The 8,449-nt window shown below is 38.7% G+C and overlaps 1 non-coding gene across 1 annotated transcript; it reads right to left on the bottom strand.

The window, feature by feature from the left end:
- Window positions 1-7,935: 7,935 nt before the first annotated feature.
- trnat-cgu lies at window positions 7,936-8,007 on the bottom strand. Its single transcript has one exon. It is a non-coding gene; the product is annotated as a tRNA-Thr (tRNA).
- Window positions 8,008-8,449: the final 442 nt, after the last annotated feature.

The following is an 8,449-nucleotide window of genomic DNA, read 5'->3' as shown; positions in this document are numbered from 1 at the left end:
TGACACCAGGCCACCCTCCAAAAGTCTTCGCCTCACTGTGCGTGCAGATGCACTCACACCTGCCGGCTGCCATTCCTAAGCAGGCTCTGTACTGGTGGTGCCCCGATCCCGCAGATGAATGAACTTTAGGAGACGGTCCTGGCGCTTGCTGGACTTTCTTGGGTGCCCTGAAGCCTTCTTCACAACAATTGAACCGCTCTCCTTGAAGTTCTTGATAATACGATAAATGATTGATTCAGGTGCAATCTTACTAGCAGCAATATCCTTGCCTGTGAAGCCCTTTTTGTGCAAAGCAAGGATGACAGCAATTGTTTCCTTGCAGGTAACCATGGTTGACAGAGGAAGAACAATTATTCCAAGCACCACCCTCCTTTTGAAGCTTCCAGTCTGTTATTTGAACTCAATCAGCATGACAGAGTGATCTCCAGCCTTGTCCTCGTCAACACCCACACCTGTGCTAATGAGAGAATCACTGACATGATGTCAGCTGGTCCTTTTGTGGCAGGGCTGAAATGCAGTGGAATTTTTGGGGGGGGATTCAGTTCATTTGCATGGCAAAGAGGGACTTTGCAATTAATTACAATTAATCTGATCACTCTTCATAACATTCTGGAGTATATGCAAATTGCCATCATACAAACTGAGGCAACAGACTTTGTGAAAATGTATATTTGTGTCGTTCTCAAAACGTTTGGCCACGACTGTACACAACCAGGTCTCAATTGTCTCAAGGCTTAAAAATCTGTCTTTAACCTGTCTTCTTCCCTTCATCTACACTGATTGACGTGGATTTAACAAGTGACATCAATAAGAGATCATAGCTTTCACTTGGATTCACCTGGTCAGTCTATGTCATGGAAAGAGCCGGTGTTCTTAATGTTTTGTATACTCAGTGCAGAGTACTATATGTTGATGTAGAAGAAGCCTCTAGAGAGGAAGGTTGTACAATTAGAAACACAACAGTCTAAGGACTGGCAAGGACCAGGATATATTGGTCACATCTGGAATCTTAACGGTGGTTGTGACAATCCAAACCATCTTGTAGGTCATTGTGAATGTACATTGCTAATTCAGAAGAAAATTAGGTTCTCCAGTGCATTCCTCTCCTCTGACATCAGTTTGTCATAGCAAGAGGCTTTTGGGGATTCATTTTTACAGTTTATTAGTTTATCACAGACTATAATCAACATAGTTTTGATTTATGCACAGCAATGCATCAGAAAACATTCTACATCGTTTGGATTTGAGGTATAATTTAATGGAGATTACTCAAAGTATTACATCCATTGGAAAAAAGTCAAACAAGCTTATGCTATTATCTCATTATATTGAACATCAAATGTCTCAGATTAATATCTTGCAGTCCCTTTTAAAGATATCTCAACTATGACAGTCATTTACTTCATCATCTACTTCTTGAGGCACAAAGCACCTGATGCAGAAATTACTGTATACCAACAATTAGAGTTTCTACTATCATTATTAATCAGTCTATTTAATAGTTTATCTGTTGTTTTCTCATCCTGTCATTCACAGTTTAATATTTTAAATTCTCATGTTGCAATATTCATATTTCAATATTATTACCATAGGCATTCGCTGTGATGTTTTATTTAAAATCAATAAAGGCACAGATCCTTTCTGCCATGTCATTTAGACTGGAACGTTCCGTTGAAGGTATAGGGTGTCAATAATGACTTCCCCAGCTGTAACTGCCTCCCGCACGATAAGCAAAGACAAACCTGTCTGGAAAGCCAGCAAATGCTGTGATTCAACACAGCCTGACCATATTCTTCACACACAGCGCCTTCACAGCAAGGGAAGGTGTTTACGACTTCACGGTCACATCTCACGATGCAAATTATTAGTTTTGATTCCATATGTCCATGGCTGGGATATGTTTACAATGATATAGATGTGTTTATTTACTGATATTTTGAGAGTTTATTTAGATGGGCTTAGTTTTAGATATCTAAATATCTATTCTGCTCACTCACAGTATATCCCACATAGAAGGAAGTGCTCTCCTGATAGCAGTAGCTACAGGCTTGTGGACATACAGAGAGCATGATGGGTGTGAATGACCACTGACCACCTGTTTTATGTCTTAGCCCGCTTGCTGTGCAGCATATTTCATGGCCTACTGAAAGTGTTCATTTTAATCAAAATTCCATTGATCTTTTTGAATTGTTTCTATTTCTCCTTTATTTAACCAGGTAGTCCAGTTGAGAACAAGTTCTCATTTACAACTGTGACCTGGCCAAGATAAAGCAAAGCAGTGTGACAAAAACAACAACACAGAGTTACACAAAAACAAACGTACAGTCATTAACACAATAGAAAAATCTATGTACAGTGTGTGCAAATGTGGAAGAGTAGGGAGGTAAGGCAATAAATAGGCCATAGAGGTGAAACAATTACAATTTAGCATTAACACTGGAGTGATAGATGGGCAGATGATGATGTGCAAGTAGAGATACTGGGGTGCAAAAGAGCAAGAGGATAAATAACAATATGGGGATGAGGTAGTTGGGTGTGCTATTTACAGATTGCCTGTGTACAGGCACAGTGATCAATAAGCTGCTCTGACAGCTGATGCTTAGAGAGGGAGTTATAAGACTCCAGCTTCAGTGATTTTTGCAATTTTTTCCAGTCATTGGCAGCAGAGAACTGGAAGGAAAGGCGGCCAAAGTAGGTGTTGGCTTTGGGGATGACGAGTGAAATAGACCCACTGGAGTGTGTGCTACGGGTGGGTGTTGCTATGGTGACCAGTGAGCTGAGATAAAGCAGGGCTTTACCTAGCAATTCATCTATTCTCCCTCATCTAATTTACAAAACATTTTGGTAATCGAACTAAACCATCGGTTTGTTATTTCAATAAGTTGATCATGAATCCACAGCTGCTGTGACTGCACTACACTGCACAAAATTATTCAGGGGCTTAGTAAATATTATCCCCCAAAATATATGATTTTCACTTACAAATTCAGGTTTTACTTCAAAACTTGTAATACCTTAATTAATTTGTATGTGTTCAAAGAGCATGACATTTGAACATGTCAATTCAATTTAAAATTCAGTGTATAATTTACTACATATTCACAATATTTACTCTCAGCTTAATAATTAAAGAATTTCACAACAACTTGCCATGTGGCCTCGTTTTTAGAGGATTGTGGGTAATTCTAAATTGTTTGACTTTATGATACTTTTACACAACTTCATATGCATGTTTCTGCATCAGTATTAAGCAGCTTGTTGTGCTATGAGGTATAATGGATCATGATGAACTGATATGAAAACCACCAGGCAAATTGACGTTCAACGATGAGACCACTCATTCCCACCATCAACAAGGTTACACAACCCTTAATGCTAGAGACACATGCAGCATCTTACAATGGCCACAGTTCTACCTCCACTGACTGCTAGTGGAATGTGCACTGTGTTCAGCAATGGGTTAAAATGGCAAATAATAAAAGACATTAAAAAATATTTGACATGATCACTGAAAGTAACTGATCAAAAAGATGAAGTAGATCGAACTGTTTTGGAATTGTATATTATACATAGTAATACCTCATGTTGGAAATACTCAAAAAGATGATGCAAAAAGCTCATTTAAAAAAAAGTAGAGTTAACACAATATATATTTTTTTTTACAGTGTATAGTAATTCAGTGATCCCAGTCATCTGGAATTTAACAGGAAAGTGAAACACAGGGTCTGTGAGCGGACCTAGGTGCAAAACAACTTAATTGTGCACTCAAGGCCATCTGTGAGAAGCACAAATTGTAGGCATGACATTATGTGAACTCCCTACCAAAGGGCTTGTTCAAGCCAAGGAGATACATTGGCAATGTTAACACAAACAAATATTGAGCAGTGGCTTGTGTTTGTGTCACATGCTCTGAGCACTGAAAGAGTGTGTTCTGGCCTTTGCCTCAGGACTAGGATGGAACAATCTGGGCTTTGAAAGAAGACACGGCTCCTTTCTTTAAAGGGAAATGCTAAGAAGTCAAAACTCCCCTGCGTTAATATTTTGAGGAATTTGAACGCCTCCTTACATGTTGTAATTGATGCAAACCTCTCACAATTGATATAAAGCCAATAACCATACTGAATTATGATTTATGCAATGCAATCATTATCTATTCATCATTAGAAGTGAGATAACAATCTACAAAATTAGAATTTTTCTTCGGCCTACAGTACATGTAATACTATTTATAAACGTTACACTGTGGACCTAATTGCATCTATGACAAATAAACAAAATACAGGTATAACCTTTTCTTTATCCTTAGGCATGAAATTAACAATTTGACAGAGATGTACACTCCCATTCAAAAATTTGGGGTCACTTGGAAATGTCCTTGTTTTTGAAAGAAAATCACATTTTTTTGTCCATTAAAATAACATCAAATTGATCAGAAATACAGTGTAGACATTGTTAATGTTGTAAATTACTATTGTAGCTGGAAACGGCAGATTCTTTCTGGAATATCAACATAGGCGTACAGAGACCCATTATCAGCAACCATCACTCCTGTGTTCCAATGGCACGTTGTGTTAGCTAATATAAGTTGATCATTTTAAAAGGCTAATTGATCATTAGAAAACCTTTTGCAATTATGTTAGCACAGCTGAAAACTGTTATTCTGATTAAAGAAGCAATACAACTGTCTTTCTTAAGACTAGTTGAGCATCTGGAGCATCAGCATTTGTGGGTTCGATTACAGGCTGAAAATGGAAACAAAGACCTTTCTTCTGAAACTCGTCAGTCTATTCTTGTTCTGAGAAATTAAGGCTATTCCATGCGAGAAATTGCCAAGAAACTGAAGATCTTGTACAACGCTATGTACTACTTCCTTCACAGAACAGCGCAAACTGGCACTAACCAGAATAGAAAGAGGCGTAGGAGGCCCCGGTGCACAACTGAGCAAGAGGACAAGTACATTAGAGAGTCTAGTTTAAGAAACAGACTCCTCACAAGTCCTCAACTTGCAGCTTCATTACATAGTACCCGCAAAACACCAGTCTCAACGTCAGCAGTGAAGACGTGACTCCGGGATGCTGGCCTTCTAGGCAGAGTTCCTCTGTTCAGTGTCTGTGTTCTTTTACCCATCTTAATATTTTATTTCTATTGGCCAGTCTGAGATATGGCTTTTTCTTTGCAACTCTGTGGTCTGTTAGTTCATGTTTCAACAATAACTTGTTACAGAGGGCAATTGGTTTTGCAGCAAGGAGCACATACAATGTAGAAACATAAAAAAACACATTTGAATCACAAAGATACTAAATGTAAAGGTAGTACATACAATGCAAGTCATTAGTCATGGGTTGGCAGCCATCAATATTAATGTTCAACATGAGCACTAGCAATAGTACAAAGCAAGGCCTTACATAGAAGGTAAGTACATTTTCAAAAACATCAATTCAACATCATCATCATCAAAAATATGGTGACCTAAAACTAAACATAAAAAATGATGATTACATGATCATCATCATCAACATCATCACCATCATCATCAGCCTATGTAATGGAATCCAATACAATAAAGCTAGTTAGGACATGAATCCAAGGGTACTGTGAAATGTATAGCGGGGAAATAGTTGGGTTAGTTAAATCTGATATATATTTTAGTTTAATCGGATATTAATTTTTGTTTAATCTGATATGTATTTTCTACACCCCCATAAGCACAATGATAGGAGATCAGTGCAAGAGCAATAAGGATTTTTAGGGGCATTATGATGGTGAAACTGAAACACAAGTGCCCCCAAAAGCCCCTCATTCTCCCTGCGGTGTTACATTTGAACTTCACTGGGCACCACCGCCTGCCACTATTTTGACTATTTATTCTGCCCCAACATAATCACAGTATCATACCAACAAACATAAACTTGGGCTAATTGGTTTTAAGATGAGAGGGTGAGTCCCAGAAGCGGGACTTTGCGGGCCAGTTGGATTCTGATCAAACTCATCTCGCCCACAAGATCCCGTGACTGAGACCACACGAAGGCCATTCTCATACACATGACAATTACTTATAGATACAATATTACATCATCATCAGCTTTTGTCCTCAACTCATTTTCAAAGAGTGCAATTTGTGTGTAGGCTATTGCATAACTGACATTGGGTTATGGTCTAGGTTGGGGTTTTGTCTGGCTATAAAACCACTCACTGTTATTGAGAATGTGTCAGTGTCAGCCTGCTATAATAATTAGTTAATCTAGCTACATCCTACAATAAGGCTGATTTCATGAGAACAACGGCTTTACAGTAGCCTGCGTATTTTATACACATTATGTGATTACTGATTATGCAATCCTCATGATTTAAATCACTGTGCAATCCTTGAACATATCCTTTCATAAACTACACACTTGATTAGCATCACGCTGACATTTCCTGTACAACAACTGGATTATAACGTGCACATTAATATCGTATTGCTGCAATATACCCCTCTGTATAGAATGTAAAACAACGTGTTTTAATATACAGCTCTTGTGTGCATTTAGTGAATTCACTGGGCGTTAGTTGAGTCCCAGACAGTGTCTGGTGCTCCATAGAGAGTTCAGGTACTCTCAGACACAATCTGTCTGCTACTCTGAGAGACCACCCCTTGAAAAGAACAGCACATTTAATACGACAAACTAATCATGCAAACCTAATATCAAAACAGTAGCATTATCTAAACATTCACAGACAAGTTTAGCGTTCATTGTGCTATTGATGATCCATAACAAAGTCCTATAATTATTAGATCATCGGAGTGACAGCAATAAGAATTACCCTCGCACCTGCTGGCCCTCCCAGCCCGGGTAGACAGACGACTTGTCAGCCCCTCCGACCTCTCAAGCCAAACATCTTCCGTGAGTCATGGATATAACCTCGCTTTAAACTTACCATGATAATATCAGACCAGTCAGCAGGATAGGAAGGAACGACTGTCTGATTTTATCTGTTGTTGTTTCTTTAAGTATCCGTGCTCCTAGTGGTGAGCTCAGCGGTGTCTGGCGGACTTGACTCAATGCATTAAAATAAAATCTCGATTACCAGTGCCTCAAACATTGCTTCGTGGTCACGCCACGAGGTAAGAGAGGCCGTGCAGGGGGTGATGCAATCTTAAAAACAGACAACAGCAATATGGCATTTATCCAAATATATTTGTTTTTGTTGTTAATTATAGGCTGTTGGAATTCAGAAAAACATTCTGGGGGGGGGGGGTCGTATCAGAGTCAGAGATGGCGTTGTCCTTCGTTGTTTTCTGCAGCTATCGGAGGAAAGTTTGGCATATGCTAGGCCCACTGTAAATGGAATTATGAGTTTTATTTTCCTGAAAGTATTATACAAATATTGAAACAGGGAAATGTATTCCTCGAAATCTATGGAGCTTCACACTGTTTTGTGCGTTTATGGTGCCCAGAACAGGGCTCCGCGCGCGCCAAAAGATTTTCACAATAAGGCTAATGATGAAAGGGTTTGAAAATGCAGATGAAATGGAATGTGACAAAAACAAAACATTTCGTTGTTTTAATGTAAAATTCTTACAAAAGTCCCCATGTCTCTTTTAAAATATGAATATATTGCGCAATTTAGCACTAATTTAGCACGCAATTTAGCACAAATTTAGGCAATTGCTGCCTATATGTCACGTTTCACTCTAGCTACAATGTTATGTACACATTGTAAAGGAAAGATTGTATGGACGCATTAAAAACATTAGTGTTTGCTACCCCCTATTGATGGTAAAGTAGTCCCACACAATGTTTCAAAAGTCATGTATGCAGTCGAAGTAAAAATCAGCGAAAAAATAGACTATTGTGGCTAATCACGCTTCCCATTATAAATTCTACTTCGAGTATGGTAATGTTACATAGATCTTTGATTTAGCAGAAATGCTATTGATAATCTCCTAAAAGGCACGGACGGGGTTCGAACCCGCGATCTTCGGTTTACGAGACCGACGCCTTACCACTTGGCCACCGCGCCTGCGCTGGTTAGCGCATGAAAGAGTGTTCCATATCTCATGTAGACGTACGTGTTACACAGCGAACTCGTGGTGGCCCTATGCAGTTAAATTCCACTGAATGTTTTAAATTTAGAATCATTTTTTTCATGGCTTATGCCGTGTGCATGTATTTTTTGTATGTTCTACACTCAAACTATTTAAATTGGAAATAGGTAATGTTTTGTTTAAGACAGAAGTAACACAATTTCACTTGAACGGGAGTAGCTAGTAGGGCCCCTAACAATGCATGTCAAATATAATGTATTTTAGGATAGGCCTATTTAAATGAACTGTCACTTTGGAAGTGACATTTGGTTTGAGTAAAAAAAAAAGAACAAGGAAAATAAAATGTTTTACATGAACCACAAGGGGAGGCTATTACACTGCAATGTCTTTCAATACTTCACAAGGCTAGCTAGTACA

Source organism: Oncorhynchus tshawytscha, linkage group LG27 (genome assembly GCF_018296145.1).
Source record: "Oncorhynchus tshawytscha isolate Ot180627B linkage group LG27, Otsh_v2.0, whole genome shotgun sequence".
Lineage (NCBI taxonomy): Eukaryota > Metazoa > Chordata > Actinopteri > Salmoniformes > Salmonidae > Oncorhynchus > Oncorhynchus tshawytscha.
The sequence above is the reverse complement of the archived record's forward strand: the minus strand, read 5'-3'. Positions and strand labels throughout refer to the sequence as shown.